The following is a 17,289-nucleotide window of genomic DNA, read 5'->3' as shown; positions in this document are numbered from 1 at the left end:
CAAAATTCTACATCCAAAAAAAAAATAGAGTAGGATAACATACTCAGAAAATATATAAATAAATAAAAAAATAAATAGATAAATAAATAAATAAACCTTTAGAGATTATTGACCTACATTCAAGTAAAATTCTACTTTTCAACTGCTCTTAAATCTTTTTGCAGCTTTATTCTAGAAAGTGTATTGCAGTTCATAAGAAGCTTGACTGCTGGAGCACATCTGCTACTTTAGTTTCTAAAAGGTTGTGATTGCAAAATTCTAGACACTTGATAGAAAATTCTGTCTTAAATGGTGACATTCTTAATCTAGAGAATAACCATATTTATTTCAGCCCTGGAAGAGCTACTAAACACAGAGAAATTATTTGCAATTAAAATCAAGTAGCTGTCTTGCTACCTTAATTACAGTACATTTTTTGCTTTTCATTTTCTAATCAATTGCACATTATTCCTTTTTCTTTCTTCCTGTCATCTTTACTGAGATTTTTTCATTGGATCCAATTTGTTTTCTTTGAATGCTGTATGTTCATTCTATTTCATGTTTCCATTTTTAAAGTCTGTTAGTCCAGCATTCTGGAAATAAAATGGCAACATATTTACCTGTATATTTCAAAAATCCAACTAGGAGAGATGACTTTTCCATGTTTTAGGTTAAAACTGAATGAACTATTTTCTCTGATGTCAAAATTTCTGACTCATCCACTCTTTTTTTGGACTTGCTTGGTATGATTCCTCAAACTGACGTTGAATTTATCACCATTCATGGATACTCTATATTTAATATCAATCCTTCTATCCTTTGCTGGCCAGGAAATGACTTACACAGCATCACAGAGCAAAGTAATTATTCAGCTGTGAATAAAATGAAAGAATCCAAGATTGCTAGCTCTTATAACTGTACTGTGAATCTTGCAATAACAAGTAGGTCTTTAAAAGTCCTTGGTCTTCAGGTCATGTAAATGTGTGACAACACATATCCTTGACAGTCTACATCCTCACTGAGTGTGAACCCACTCTGAATACACAAGCAACAGAGACAGACACACAACTGTGCTTCCTACGGCGTTTATTAATTCTTTTGAATCTTTTTTTTTTTAATTATTTTGGGGGACCTGATATATAACATTTAGACATTCTATGTGTGACAATTCTGACTTCAATTCCTTCTACTGTTGAGATCTTCAGTATTTGGGTATTACCAATTCTTTCACTTCTAAGACCCGCATTCATTACAGGAACTGTGGGAAGAATCAAGACAAATTCTCAGTCTTAAACATTTTCTGTCTGAACTTATGGCAGGATTTTGTTGCAGATTTTTTTTGTACAAGTGGGGCCTTTTTATGTTTGATGGTGATTTATGAAGCGACAAAGCCATTCAGCACAAACTTGTTCAAACACCATAGCAATAACTAACATAATTAGCACATTTGAGGACAGCGAAAACTGCAAAATAAGCAGGCATCAGTCACTAAAGCAATAGATTGATTTTTCAGTGTGCACTCCAAGTATACAATACAATATTGATACAATGCGTTAGTGCTTTCAGACCATGTCATTCTCCTGTCTGCTTTCTGATGGGTAAATGTCAACAGAAAGTATACTATCTGAACTTATTAGCGTTTCTCAACAACTATAAGTAACATGCTGCTATTACTCGATGTTATTTGATGGTCAAAGTAATACAGGAAAGCATGAAAAACTGGAAAATGTCAGTGATAGAATGATACAGTTTATATCAAGCAATTAATTTACTCTTACTTTGATATTTTTTTCCAAGTCCTTTTGGTTTCCCCTTCTTTTCACATACTGTCTTATTTCCTTCCCAGAAGAGACAAGGAGATAGGCACACAATACATAGATCATTTCCTTACTCTCAAAACTGCAAAATTTTTCTTTGAATATACAAGAGATAATAAATAGTTCTTGCTTTGAATACTTGAATAATGTTCTCGAGTGCTAGTATGTGGCAAACTTTAACTAAACATAAATAAGAACTGAGTCATCTAAAACCAAATTCTGCAATACATGAAGCACATAATTTAAACATCCTTCTATGTTGAAGTTTAAAATGGTGGGGTTTCTGTGTATGCTAAGACTCGAAATGTTATCATAGAATGGCTTGGGTTGGCATGCACCTTAAAAATCACCTAATTTGAACTCCCCTGCCATAGGCAGGGACGCCACCCACTAGATCAGGTTGATCAGGGCCTCATCTAACCTAGTCTTAAACCTCTCCATAGATGAGGCATCCACAACCTCTCTGGGCCACCTGTTCCAGTGCCTCACTACCCTCTGACTGAAGAAAAGGGAATAGCTGGATTCAAGGTCTTATGTAGCGTATAAACATTTTCATGTTTTGTTTTGCTTAAATGTAACATATGTAAAAACACAGAGGAGGGTCTTCTACTGGTATAAATACCCATTGTTTCTTCAATGTCCATGGAGTGCTGAAAAATTATTCTAGGTGAGGAACATGTAAATTGTTCACCAGAATGGTGTTCCAACTGGATGTGAAGAAGGATGACCTAAAATTGGGATAATACAGGAGACAGATTTTTCATCAAGTGAAATCCACAACTTTTGATTTCACAAGATGGACGAACACAAGATGAATGGAACAGTCTGATAACAGCCTTTATATCAAACTGAAATAAATAAAAACCTGATTTCACAACACAGAACTTTTAAATGAGTCTTCTCTGCAGAGGATTGTTCTTAACAAACTATGATTTTCTTGTTATAACTTTTCAAAACCATGAAGAGACACTTTATATACAGTGAAGTAAGCTTTGAAATAGAAAATAGCTTTATAAATTATTAGAAAGTCTATGAATTATAAAGACATGTATTCCCCTCCCATAATAAATAAATGAATAAAATTAATAGTTACAAAAACAAAGCAAAACCCACAGGCTTAATGAATTAATATCTAGATGATAAATCTTACTTAAGATAGGGTAGCAATACTCAAAACACAATATTTAATGACTGTCCGAGCCAAAGAATTATTCTCAAGAGAATGTTTTCCTCTTTTAGTAGAGTTGAATAAGTGAAAATAATATTTAGAACAACCTTTTGCACAGCAGAGCAAGAAGATGACTTTTGCTTGGTAACTGTTTAACTAAGTCCAGCTGCTTCTGTCACTTGGGAGCCGAGTTGCAGGAGGCTAGCAGCAGCTTCTCTTTGAAGTAAGGCCATCAGACCTTATCAAGGACATCTGTGGTACTCAACAAACACTGAGAATGCTTTGGGCTTGTTTAAACTTTACCCTTTAGTTTAAAGAACCTGAAATTGGAGCTATCTGTGGGTTCCTGATTTAGTTTCTCTCTTAATTAATCCACAAAAATCAGGCAGGTGGTGTTGCTTGTGATCACCAATTTTACTCCATTTGTATCTAGCCACCACTTTTCATTGTACAGTTGGATTTGAAGTGCTCTGGTGCTTGGATCACCTTTCATTTATGTAAATACAGGCTAGCTTCATTCAGGTCCCCAGATGAAGTCCTTGCTGGCCATGTTGTGACTGTGAAGTTCTCATTGTTGTTTGTTCTGCTGGGACCAAAACTGCGAATTGTTCACAGAAGATTGTAACAGGCTCTATGACTGAGTATTAGACACGAACTAAAGGATGAAAACAGGGTACAAGAGAAATATAGTGCCCAGGTGGGTAGGTGCATACACAAAGAGTACACAATCTAGCCCTTGTTTACAAGGTAGTTGTACGACGACTGGAATTTAAATACTTTATTTAACTTACTTCAAGCTGAAAAAGTAATGTCATTATTGTGGAAAAATGTGAATGGATTTTGACTATAATAAGTTTAGTTTTTTTTATTATTATTATTGTTTGTTTGGTTTGTTCAGTTTGTTTTTGTCCCATTCTACTTTGGAATCTTTAACAACTTCCCAAGATTTTAGGCTTTTCTTTCTAACACATACTTTTTGTTTAAAATGTGAAGAGAATACTTACAACATTTTGAAAGGAAAGCAACTGCGATAAACACCTGATTTGTAAGTTTGTGTACCTTGATGTGAACACCCACTGGGATCTAGGAGATATAAATGTTAACTCTTGGGGATATGGAATTCAAATCTTACTAAACATTTTTCTTTATCTTCTTTATTACAGCTTGTTCCTCTTCTGTCAATTCATTCTTCCCATATTTTCAATGTTAATAGGTGCCAGGAATATATTTTGAAACAAAAACAGAATATAATAAGAAAATATCTTAAATATATAAAAATGAGATTTCAATTAAATCTTTGGCTTGTTCTTCCCCCTTCTCTCCTTCCAAGTCAATAAACAAAAGCAAAAAATAATTTTAAGGGGAAAAAAAAAAAGCGTAGTTTATGATCTAAGGTCACAGTGACAAACATGGGTCATATGTCTCGGTACTCAACGCACATTGCTGTCCTTTAGAGAGTTTTCCAGTTGAAACATTTAATATCTGCAGTGATAGTGAAGTGCATCTTCCATCTTGAAGATGAATCAGTAAGGGTGTGTGTAGACCAAGTAACTTGTCATATATCACAAAATGAAGAAACAGATGCATAGGACAAAAACAAAACATGTATTTAGAGACCTTCAGCTAGATAAAATGGTGAATTCAAGCAACTCTAAAAAATCTTTATCCAAAGATGTTTTTATCCAAATCTTTTTCTCATCTTGGTTCTGTTGCATAAATAGCTTACTTTTTTTTTTTTTTTCTTTTCTATTTGATCCTCAAGTACTCAAAGTGACATGTTTACATGTGGTCACAAATGACCCTATCTGAATACCTTGCTGCCTGTCTCACTGAAACCTGCAGAGAATACATAATCAAGGATTCCCCTTCAGAGAGGTTCAGTCATGCACCTCCTGCCACCTGCTTTATTTGCAGGACCCCTACAAACTGCAGTTACAGGGATGGCCAACCTATGGCTACTGAACTGTAACTTTCCAGTGCATGTGTGGGGTGTGTGTCCCATGACCGTGCTGACCTGGCATGGGTCTGGTGGTAGCCTGCATCCCAGCTGTGAGTGGAGATGAACTACTGCCAGCAAGATGTCACAGCAAAAGCACTCAGTTCTTCAAAGGAAGACTCTGCGCATCCACCTGGAGAAGGTGCGCCGGTGCCCCTGAGTGGAGCTGTTTCATGAAGCCTGAATAAGTTCAAAAGAAGGGAGTTTTCAGACATGTTTCTCAGGTCTATGCCTGAACAGACCTGCAAAATCATTCTTATTTCCTAACTCTAGGAGTTCATTATATAGGTCTGATTAGATTTTGCCATTCTGAGTCACCTAATTCTCCTTCTATAATGATTGCAGGCATCTAATTCTGTGTTCTCAGCTAGGAGCCAGTTGATAAATGCTAGGTAGTGAAGCGCTTAGCTCAGAGACACCTCAGTACCGTTCTGGATGTGGCCAATGGGAAGAGCAGTCCTACTCTTCAATCCCTGTGGGGCAGGCCGGCCAATAGTTCAGCCATGCAATTCATTTCACAGACATGTAAAGATCACTCCTGCAGGGCTTATTGTAGAATAAAAGCAGAGATTAACCTTAAATTAGCTTGGCCAAATTTGACCATTTAAGCAGCAGTAGGTTTTTTATTGTGCTTGGGTTTTGTATCAATCACATATTTGTATAGTTAACTTAGTTATAAAAGCTCTTGCAGAAAAAAAGAAAAAAAAAAGTCTTGTACTGCCTATGGTCTATATGTTTACTGCACATTTTGGAAACTTGAAACGTAAGGACATTGAAAGTACTATGATTATTCTGTTTTACTGAGAAGTCTTCTGAATTAAAGTCATTTCTGCTTGGAATTCTACTGTGGACTTTCCAAGGTTCAGTATCAGTGCAGTGTCAGTGAACTCTGGACCAGCACCAACGTGCTATCTCTGGCGGTCAGATTGAACTTTTGTTTTATTTATATTGCCTTTGATACTGGAATGATGTTTTCCATTGTTCCTTTCTCCAGACAGGAAGAAATGAAACTCCCAGCCGATTTGCATTCACTAGCAATAAAACTGATTTTTTAATGAGAAAATGAAATATTTGGACTTTACACTTTAGCCAGCAGTGTATCATTTCTGGCAGCGGTGGGTTTCATTCACTCTTACTCTGACTTAAACAGCTTCAATGACAGCAGCCAGGATCCTCCTCTTCTGTTCAGCTTTTCCATACAAGGCAAAATGAGATAGATGTCTCTAAAGATAGGCCGATACTATTCTGAGTCCTTTCTTTTTCATGGGATCACGCCAATAAACAAAAGAAAAATAAATCATTCCTACCTTTATCCTTTACAAGCCACAGCACTTTTTCAGAAATATCAAATATTTCTTCCTACCATTTTCATTAAGTTCACATTTTTCCTCTTTTCTTTTTCCTTTTTAATCTATCCTTCTTAGCTTAATTTATCACAGGCTACATTTTTTTTTCTCTCTTTGTTAGATTATCTTTTTGTTGTTGTTGTTGTTGTTGTTTTAGTGCTTTTTTTTTCTTTTTTTTAAGTGAAAGGGGATGTTATTTAACTGTTCTACAAGGTTTTAAAACTAATGGTCCAACTCATGGGTAGTAAAACATCAGTGATTCATATCTTTCTTTGTAAGCAACATTATCCCAAGGGCATTATGCAGCTCTGGTTTTGATAGGGTTTTTCTTTTTTTTCCCCAGGCATAATGACTCCATAATTATGAGAGACTGAACATAACAGTGACCAATTGGACTGCTTTCTTGTCCATTCCGGTTTTACACAACAAAGAGATCTGCTGAATTCATTATTTATTTATGCATTAAGCAAACCTGGTTTGGAAAATATTGGCCTGTCCAGTAGGCACTTCTGCTACTTGTGGCTCAGAGTAAATATGCTGTTTCCCCTGCCTGAGACTGTGAGGCAAGGTTGTCCATGGTGTTAGTGCACTGAAACAAGCAACTGTAATGAGAGTTTTAGCTTTTTGTAGTTAAAGCTAGTGGGAATTTTGTTGCTGTGAGCTGTCTGTAATGGGATACAAATCAGGAGCTAACGTGTTATTTGTTGACTTTGTGCCAAATCTAAAAGGTACTGTAACTCTGTACCAGTCCAAAGCTGCAAACGCAAAAAGCCCCACTTATTAGCATCTGCTTTTGTGCTTAGCTGACATGCTGAGACATTTTCCAAGTGGATGAAGGTCTCAGTACCCACAAACAGCCACAGTATGGCCAGGCCTGTTTAATTGAGCCAAAGTGTGGGACCTGGCAAGTCCAAGTCCAGCTTCTCTAGCCTGCAGATGTTACTGGGGTGAAAGGAAGGTCTCTTGGCACGTCTCTGCCAAAATGCAGCTGCGGTTCCCCTTGCCTTTAAGACATAGCCAAAGAAAAGGGTGGTGATGGTTGTTTTCCATATAGTGGTGGTATTGTTAAAGTATCTTATGGAAAACAACCATTACCACCCTTTCATTTGGCTATGTCCTAAAGGCAAGGGGAACGGATGTCCCAAGTTTATGTACTTTTGCTGAGCAGGAGATTTAAACCTCTTTTCCAAATACTTCAGGTGAGTGCCCTAATCAGCGAGCTGGAAGCAAGGAAGCAAGCAGTTAGATCATGATGCTTGAAAGGGGAACACCTGCATCTGATGCCTTCTCACAGGATTGTGCTATAAGCAAGATGGTGTCTGAATAGCATTCATTCTTCATACATTCTCTGACCATGCTTGAAAACAGGATGAGTGAACCTGGTTCGGGTATTCAAAATAGGGCCTGTAGGTATCTGTTCTTGGGAAACTCCTCCAGACTGGGTCTCTGAACTGACTGCTGCCTATGAACGAGGAGCAAGCATCCTTGCCCAAAAGGGGGCCATATTTAAGTGTTTCTCATTGTAGCACAGGGCACAAACCTCAGCACTGGTTCCGGTTGGATAGCAGCTCCTTGTTCTCAGTCTCATGAGGTCTCTTCTGGGTCTCATTTCCACAGGGTCACTGTGGAAATTTGTGTCACATTGTCAGCCTAGGTATGTAATTTGGGGCTCTCAGCTCTCTGCTGCTGCCAGATGGGTAAAAAACAGGTGTCAGTGATCAAAAGTGTGGGTAGATAGGGTGAAAGGATGCCTGAGCTCTCTCCCTTTATTGTGCTGTCTAATTTGGTGCATGCTCTAAGTTAGAAGTTGCTGCAGAGTCCTCCTTCCCATGACCGCAGCCTCTTCTTGCCTTGCTAGATCCTAAAAGTCAAACATCCGGACTGATTCTGACCCTTTATCCAATAGCCCAAACTATACATGGATTTGATAAGACTTGTTTTGCTAAAATTCTGCACATTAGTAGCACATATCCCATTGCCATGTATTGGTCCCAGTATCCTCTTTGTAGCCACAAATATCTCTAGCATAAGTAGCTTCTCATTACCTTTATTTTCTGTGGTAAATAGAAGAAAAAAAAAAAGGAAAAAAAAAAAAAAAAAAAAGCAGTGTCAGACATTAATAGCATGCAGCTGGAGAAAAAGTTTGAAAACAGTGTGTTGTTGATTTTTCTCCTCACTCTTTAGGAGGGGTCTTCTAGTTCATAGCAGTGACAAAGTGTGTATTATCTATCTTAAAATGGGACAGATATGCATATTTTTCCAATTATTAAAACCAAAAGAAGCCAACAAAAAGCTAACAACCAACCTACTGTTTATTAGCTGAGAAATTAATCTTTATGTTTCAAGAATGGTACAGTTCATTTAAGATAGTGCTGACCCAGATTTGTATTTGTATATGGAATTGCTTGTAGTGAGTAATGTATGGTCTACTTATGGAATTATTATTAAATTGGCCCTTACATGGCTTAAATTCCTTTGCAGTATATTCACAAGGGAGACTAAGGCACTCTGTCACTCAGTTGGTACCAAGATGGGTTAATGTTCCCGGGAGTGATAACCTGAAGCAGTTTTCCAAAAGGTGTAACTGATTTTAAGATGCAGATAGAACTAGTTGTAAAGTAGAAACTCATCAGACCTATTTTGGACTTCTACTTTTGGGTAGGATGAATTATACCCCTAAGTGTCTCTTTGCCACAACTTTTTCCACGGCTGGCTCATTGAGGACTGTAGGTTTTCAACATCTGCAGTTAGTTTACATAAATCGCATCCCAGATTCTAAATAGTAGCTGGGAAGATCATCACTAAGTATTACGCTAGTGTTGCAGTATGGTGTCTCAGATTTGTTGAAGATGGCAGTAGAAAATTGTGCCAGGGCATGTTCCAGTGATCATTTCAATATAAGCAGTTTTCTGCCTTTTTAAATAATGTATTTGCTACAGCAGTCAGTCATGCAAACAACAAGGGCAATCCTTATGAAAGGGCTCCAAAGCCTGCTTCCTTTGGAAAGGATGGGAGCTCAACTTCTCTGAAAAATTCAGCAAGTAAATTATCTTTTTCAAAAATCTAACTAAAAGTGTTATTTTCAGATGTGAGCTAGGCATCTTGATAGTTTGCCAATTTTGATTTTGAAGGCAGAACCAAACAAAATCAGATACAGCTGATATACATAGATTTGTCTAACTTATTTTGTGGGGAATGTACTAGTCCTGGCTTGGTTTTGCTCCCATTTCTTCCTTCTGCCCTACTGTCACTTGTAAGCTGTGAAGTTCTCTGAGACAGGGGCTGTTTTTCATGTCTATGCAGTATGGCACTTGGTGTAATGGGGCTCCAATCTTGATTAAAGTCTTCTTGCTGAATTGTCACTTATGCAAGTAATGGTCTTACATAAAATTCTGGTATCTGAATGACATATTTGCTATGTGAGCTTTGACTGTCACTTCAAATCCACTCTCACTTTTTGTCTTGCTACTCAATGTCACCTTTAGGTTTAAGTGAATTTTTCCTGCAGCTATGCAGCAATTTTTGTGCATTAACACATTTTTTATATGAAATTGTTCAAGAAGCAGATTTAGAATATGCCCCTTAGAAGAAAGTACTGCATGAGTCGATATCATTTTGAAACATTTTTCAAGGATGCATCCACATCCTTGAGGGAATTTAAATAAAAAATCCCTTAACTCTAACAGGCCACTAACTCTATATGAACTCTCGAGGTGTTCAAGACCAGGTTAGATGAGGCCCTGAGCAACCTGATCTAGTTGGTGGCATCCCTGCCCATGGCAGAGGGTTGGAACTAGGGTTGCTTCCAACCCGAGCCATTCTATGATTCTATGAAGATTAGTGTCAACCTTACACATGTTGTGCACCAGATGAAATTTGATTTCCCTGACTTATACAATGGTGTAAAGAAAAAGATTTAATTTGTATTATTACTGTTATTATTCATGAAAGTGTTAGAGCTGTCACTTCAGAGTAAAAATGCCACTAAATATCCTAAATGTGGGCAGAAATTTTATTAACGTAATGGACATACACACTTTTTTCCAACATTAAATGGCAGCCACTTTTTTCCAACATTAAATCCTTATACACTTTTATAAGGATGACCAAAGAGAGTAATAATAATAATATTACTTTTCTATCATGAAATCCATTTCATCAACAGAAAAATTTGTAGAAATGTGTGCATTCTAAGAACAGATTTCCAAGAGAGGAAATTTTGAATTGAAACACCTAAAGAAACAAATATCAGCATGGATAAGAAAACAAATCACAACAACAAAAACACACCATTGCACTCTGCTATAGTCCAGCTCCTTCATCATTGGAAAGAGATTTGCTTCAGCACAATTTTTTTCTGCCAGACCAGGTTCTTTGTAACATGCCGAGGTATAGCTGACTTGAAAGTGAAGACATTATTACCCTGACCCCTGAACTATTCTGAGGCCTGAGATGGAATATCTTTGACCTACTTTAAAGGGAGTTTAGACTCAACAGAAGTCCAGGGGATAAAAATAGGGGAAGTGAGATGCAACTCTTCACCAGAAAAATGCAATATTTAATATACAAATGTTTTCCCAATACATTCTCAAGCAGCAAAAAATTCTTGGAATTCTGATATGAAATGTCCTCATGTTGCTGGGCATGTTACTCTTCTGGTTGACAGCAGTTTCAGAAGAGGGCACAAACTAAACTCAGAGTCTTGTCTTTGCCCCCAGATGCAGTAACATGACTGCATACCAACATATATTTTAAAAATACTGAGAAAGAGACTGGGTCAATAATCCAAAGCAATGTCTGAGGGCATGATTAGAGCAACCCTCAAAGTTCAGCTCACAAGCCCGCTCAGTTTGGAGCATCTGAAATCCTTTCTCACACTGTATGTTTCTTCAGGAAGTGATAGCAAAAGGCCAAAGTGAGGACTGGGTGAGGCTGTGGCTGTTCAGCATGGCTGTGGCTGAAGGCTAAAAGCCTTGGCTGGCTGGCTGTGGCCAGATGTGCAGCTGACATCTGTGTCCAATTCAGCCCTCACTACTGGAGTAACCCCAACATCAGGCTCTCAGTCTGGGGCAAGGGAAGGTTCTCTTCAAAAAATTATATCCACAATAAAGTGGAGTGTTTTGTGTGCATTTGTGTCTGTGAGTGGATGCAACCGCTGCAAATGTTAGGAAGATTAGATATAGAATAAATAAATTCTCCCCTTTTTAATATTTCACACTTAATTTAAAGCTATAAATTTTGACTTAAAGTATTTTGTTCACTAAGTGAACCATAAACAATTTATACAGTAATGAGTCCTGTGAAATGAAAACTGTTTCTGTGAGAAGACTGGCATGGTGCTTGTGTGATCTGTGTATATACAGAGTGGTTAAACAAATAAGCACGTGCTTATCAAAATATTATGCAGAGATATCTTCTGCAGAAGGCATTCCTTTTTTTTTCTTGTTCTGCTTAATGACTTAATGCCAAAATATTATTAGATGCATCAAAAAACACCTGCAGGTACATATTCTGCAAGTCAAAAGTATGTTGAATGCATTGTACTGTATTTACAAAAAAGGAATGGTTTTACTCTGGCATAGTTCGTGTTAAAAAGACGTTTTCTAAAATACTGCCTCACAAATGATGAAATGAGGATACATTTGAAAATTTTAGCTGAATAATTACATTTGTAGCATAATGTTACAAAAGCCAGAAAAGTTACAGATAAGACAGGACATGCTTTTCTCTGCAGAACTTCCTGACTCTTTGATTTCTATCTCATCCTTAATGCTATCTAAATGTTGTTTTAGGCTGTGAATTGAATTTTCTTTTAATTTGAGCAGATTATATATTCATTTGTAGATGCTCTATCTTCATCAATCAATGCACTATGGCAAGCAACTTCATCTTCTCCTGAAAGATAACCTTGGATTATGTCATGGCTCAATTCTCTATTGCCCCTACAGAGATAATGAATTCGCACATGTAAGAGGATCATTTACCAATGGGGGTGGGATGTTGTTTTGAGCATATCATTTCCATCTGCCACAGGATGATTCCATTTGCACAAATCGATCTCCTGGAGGAAGATTTGTTAGCTATGATAAGCACACTGTAGGCACAGTGTAGCAGAGTGTGTCATCTGACAAGAGAGAAAAAGGGGTCACCTACAAAAAGGGTTGTCCTCAGAAAGTCATGGCTGCAGGAATGGTTTTGCAGCTCTTCACTCCAAGGCCGAAGAAAGGATCAAAGACAGGGTAAACAAGGCCTTCCTTCTCCTAGCAAGGAGTTGAGAGGACGAACATACTCACACGGTGGGGTGGTATGGTGCAAGCACAAGCATAGTCATAGAATCATAGACTCATAGAATCATGGAATCATTAAGGGTGGAAAAGACCTTCAAGATCATCTGGTCCAACCATTCTCCTACCACTAATGTCACCCACTAAATCATGTCCCTATGCACCACGTCCAACCTTGCCTTAAACACCCCCATGGATGGCGACTCCACCACCACCCTGGGCAACCCATTCCAATGCCTAACCACTCTTTCTGGGAAAAAATATCTCTTAATTTCCAACCTAAACTTCCCCTGGTGCAACTTGAGCCCATTCCCTCTAGTCCTATCACTAGTTATCTGTGAGAAAAGGCTCACCCCCAGCTCCCCAAAGGCCTTACTTTCAGGTAGCTGTAGAGAGCAATAAGGTCTCCCTGAGCCTCCTCATCTCCAAATTAAACAACCCCACTTCCCCCAGCCGGTCCTCATAGGACTTGTGTTCCAGGCCCTTCACCAGCTTCGTAGCCCTTCTCTGGACATGTTCCAGGGTCTCAATGTCCTTCTTGTAGTGAGGAGCCCAGAACTGAACACAGTACTCGAGGTGTGGCCTCACCAGAGCAGAATACGAGGTCAAACCACTTCTGAAAAGGTTCAACTGTGAAAAACTCTGTTAGATGCTGAAACAGGCACAGCTGTGAGATGTATTCTTTCAAATAGCCTTAGGATTCAGTTTAACGTCTCCCAGAAAAGAATTGAGCTAGTATTTAATTAATGAGACTAAAATTATATCTTGTCAGCTGTAAACAATATTAATCACACATATCACATTGAAAAAAGGATGTACTTTAAGCAACTTCACTCGTGTGGAAAGGAGCTTGGCAAGAGGGAGTGCAAATGGCTTCCTAAGAAAGGCATCCCCTGCTCTTCAGGGGCTCCCAGGGTGGACCAGGAACATATCAGTCCCCTGCAAGCCAGGCATCAATAATCAATTAAAGTAGATCTTACATATTACATCAGTTATCATATGCCAGAGAGAACAGTTATGAACAAGGTGAAATGAAAGACAGCAATACCTGAGTGTCTTATGTGCTATGAGTATTTGCATCCCCTGCCAAAATTTGCAAGAATTGTATTCCCTCCTCTTTCAGTTGTTGTCTCCCACCTTGGTCACGAGAGGCACAAGACAATGGTGAGTTTGCAAGAGCTGGACAGCATCTCTTCAAGCAGCCTAGGAGCTACTTAGTGGAGCCACCTGACTTCCTGAGTGGCTGTGTATGTGTGTAGCACAAAGTTATGGGTTTAAGTACAGTTTCATAAGCTTCATTTGCTATAAAACTAGACCTCTGCAGACCTACAGTGTGTTCCTTAGGTGCAGCCTGCTGTTGCACTGGCAGTTCCTCTGGCTCCTCTGCTCACATGGATTATCACAAGGTATACAGGGTCAGAAGCAACCCTTGTCTTGGTGTCACACACATGTTCATGCTATATGTGTAGTACAACGTGTTTCCATTTAATGCAAATTACTGATTATGGACAAATATTTCATTCTGTATATTTTCGTGTTCGTATTCAGAAATTCAGATTTATTTTTTTTTTCTTTTTCCCAAGGTCCACATTTACTGTCATAATTTGGTCTGTTTCATGTCACTGTTCAGTCCACATTGCATAATGTTGTGATCATATCAGATGTCATAAAGGATAACCTAATATGACAAAAAGTGTCCTGATGCAGCTTGACAAGATGAAATCTGGAAAAAATAAACTTGAATCCTGGTCAATACCCACTCGTCATAATGACTTCAGGTGTCCCTTCCTTAATTAATCACTAACCAATGATAGTTTCCTGATTAGTATTTGGCTGCCACAAACAGGGCACAGTATTGCTATTAAATATCTATGTGACATACTTCAGGATGGCATAAAGACGTACAGAGATATTATACATATTCCATACAGTTCTTAACAGGTTATTCTGACTATTTTTTTCTGGTTCTTGCAAGTAGGTAAATGTATGAATTCACTGGAAGATCTTTTTCTTTTTGAAGCAAATGAATCAATATGAATTCTTTGAAATTGTATTTTTTTTTCAAGTTAATAAATATTGAAGATATAATGTTTGTAAAAGATCCATATTTTATGAAAGTTTAAATTTGCACCTGAGACTATTACAATTTCTGTGACAAGAGAATAGATAACAAATTGAATGGATGGACTCTCATTAAACATAAAATTACTCAACAAGAACCTTTCTGAATCAATTAATCATAATGTAATGGGACTTTAATATTCTGGCATTCTCAAAATCAAAAGTAAGTGTTTGCATAATTTTTAATTGTAACAAATGTGATTATTATTGTTTAAAGCTGATGAAATACATGACTTTCATCACAGTAATTAAATACTGGCTTTCTTTTTTTTTTTTTCTGGTACCGTTTAAATTTAATCTTAAGGTTGTCTAAAGAAGGTTGTCTCACAAGAATGCCCTTCCACCCTTTAGTCTCCTCTCTACATGCTTTCTATGAGCATGCGCAAAATGAATCAGAAAATCAAATTTACATGACACAGCATGATAATGTAACACGTACCTAATTTAGAGTAAGGTTTGGATCCAGGTCTTTTGTACAGATATAACATCATTCCCTCAATTTATCATACTTTATATAGAACTATTATAAGTATAATTTTTATTTGAAAAATTATATTATTTTGGCATCAATGTTTCAGGTTTGTCCCCCAGTTCTTTGATTCAATATTATTCACACATTCAAAGTTATTGACACCTGGATATGGCAGCTAACAGGACTGTAGATTATTCAAGGACAGGTGGGTAAATTCACAGTGAAACATTAGCTGTGGGATTGGAAGGGTCAGCTTTGACACCAACAGTATTTTTACTTGTGTCAATTTACCCAGCAAGAAATGTTAATTCTCTGAACAGGTTGAAAGCTGATTCTTGTTTATTGTCCCATTGAAACAAGTCTACAAAACCCGTTTCAAGAGAATTTTCTTTGTATTGTTTCAGATTCCAATTATACTAAAATTTTGAAATGTAAAATGGAAAGAAGAAGAAAGGGTTAAAGAAAGAAAACAGTAAAGCTAGTGACTTGATTCAAATTATATTTAAAAACCAACAACCAACCAAATAAAAACACAAAACAAGCCAACAAAACAGTCCTGGTTCTGACCAGCCCAACTTACGTCACTTTCTGTAATAAATCTAATGCAGTGAACAGAACAACCCACCCACTCATGCCTGACACACATGTTGCTGAGGCAGCTTAAGGAAATGCCAAATGCAGATTGGAACTCTCTGACCAAAATGTGGTTCTAGTATACTACACACTTAAAGCCTTCTAAGTTTGGAGAATTCAGGTTGTGAGTCAGTTTTAATGCAAGCCATGCCTAGTTACCCAAGAGTATCTCAATTTTCCAGACACAGTGTTCTGCTTCATTAAACATGTAAGGCTATCCTTTTTTGGATGTGTGATATTGTTTTAGAGAATTAAGTAAGGACACTGTACCAGTTACATTATTCAGAGTTTGTAGTTTGTATAGTTCAGGGAATGTGACATAAATATTACTTACTTATTTAAAACAATCAGAAAAGGCTATTTTTCTATTTTAGTATGACTCATACAATAATTCAGTTTACATATTTAAATCAAATGAATGGTCTTTCTCTTGCTAACTTCTTTTGACCTTTTCTATTATGATGTAAGTTGTTTGTTTTTATTTGTTCCCAAAATCTAATATTCCATTTCCCTTGTACTGTTTGTGTGTATGAATAAGGCTAATATTTGCTGACTTTTAATACCTCCTTAGTTTATCATAACAGGCGATGTCTTACATCACAGCCAATTGCATTGATTATATGCAATTTACAGAATATGCAGGACATCTAGACTGGATTAGGCTGGGTTATGACTGTATATATATGAACACTTATTTCTCTTTGACTCCAGCTTCTTTAACAGAAACCATACCAAGTCCTGATTAGCCAAATTACAGTCTTGGATTTAACAAGATATGTAAGGAGCTTTGTGCTCCTTACGATACTGCTCTTCAGAGAAATATCTTACTTCCTTTGGAAATGTCCAAAGCATTATGGAAACATAAAGACTAATGGCCTTTAAGCTTGAGAAGGTATGAGAGAAATGCTGATATGCACAGTAAGTTAAAATTAACCCAGGTACTTACAATGGTCTTCCATCAGCACAAAGTTCTTGATTTAGAAGACCTTGAGGTAGATGTTTAATTACTTGCTGAAACAGGTTGAGAATGCTTATACAAAAACCTTTGCTAATTTGGAGGAGCAAAAGTTCAGGACAAATATGTTGCAAGCTTTGAAATGTGTATGGAACTTGTGACAAAATGAATAGGGTAATTCCTGTATCAGTGGGAGGTACCACTTTTTCATGCCTGTGTCCCAAAGGTTACCAGTGTACTTTTAAAAACATTCACACACTGCTCTTCCACCTTTAAGTCTTCCAAAGCAAGACTGTTTGTGGGAGGATAATGTAGGGAGTTTACCTGTGGGGCAGGCAGGTGTGGATTTACAAGGCATAGAGAGATTAGTTGCTATTCATCATCAACTTCCTGCAGCTCCCTCCAGACTGCAGGGTTTAGAGGGAAGGGGTAGCTAGGAGATTAAAAGGCCTTTCCACAGATCTGCATTGCTGTAGATCCCAATACCTACTGTGTGGATCCTCCCCCACCCTTCAGAC

Source organism: Anser cygnoides, chromosome 1 (assembly GCF_040182565.1).
Source record: "Anser cygnoides isolate HZ-2024a breed goose chromosome 1, Taihu_goose_T2T_genome, whole genome shotgun sequence".
Taxonomy (NCBI): domain Eukaryota; kingdom Metazoa; phylum Chordata; class Aves; order Anseriformes; family Anatidae; genus Anser; species Anser cygnoides.
The sequence above is the reverse complement of the archived record's forward strand: the minus strand, read 5'-3'. Positions refer to the sequence as shown.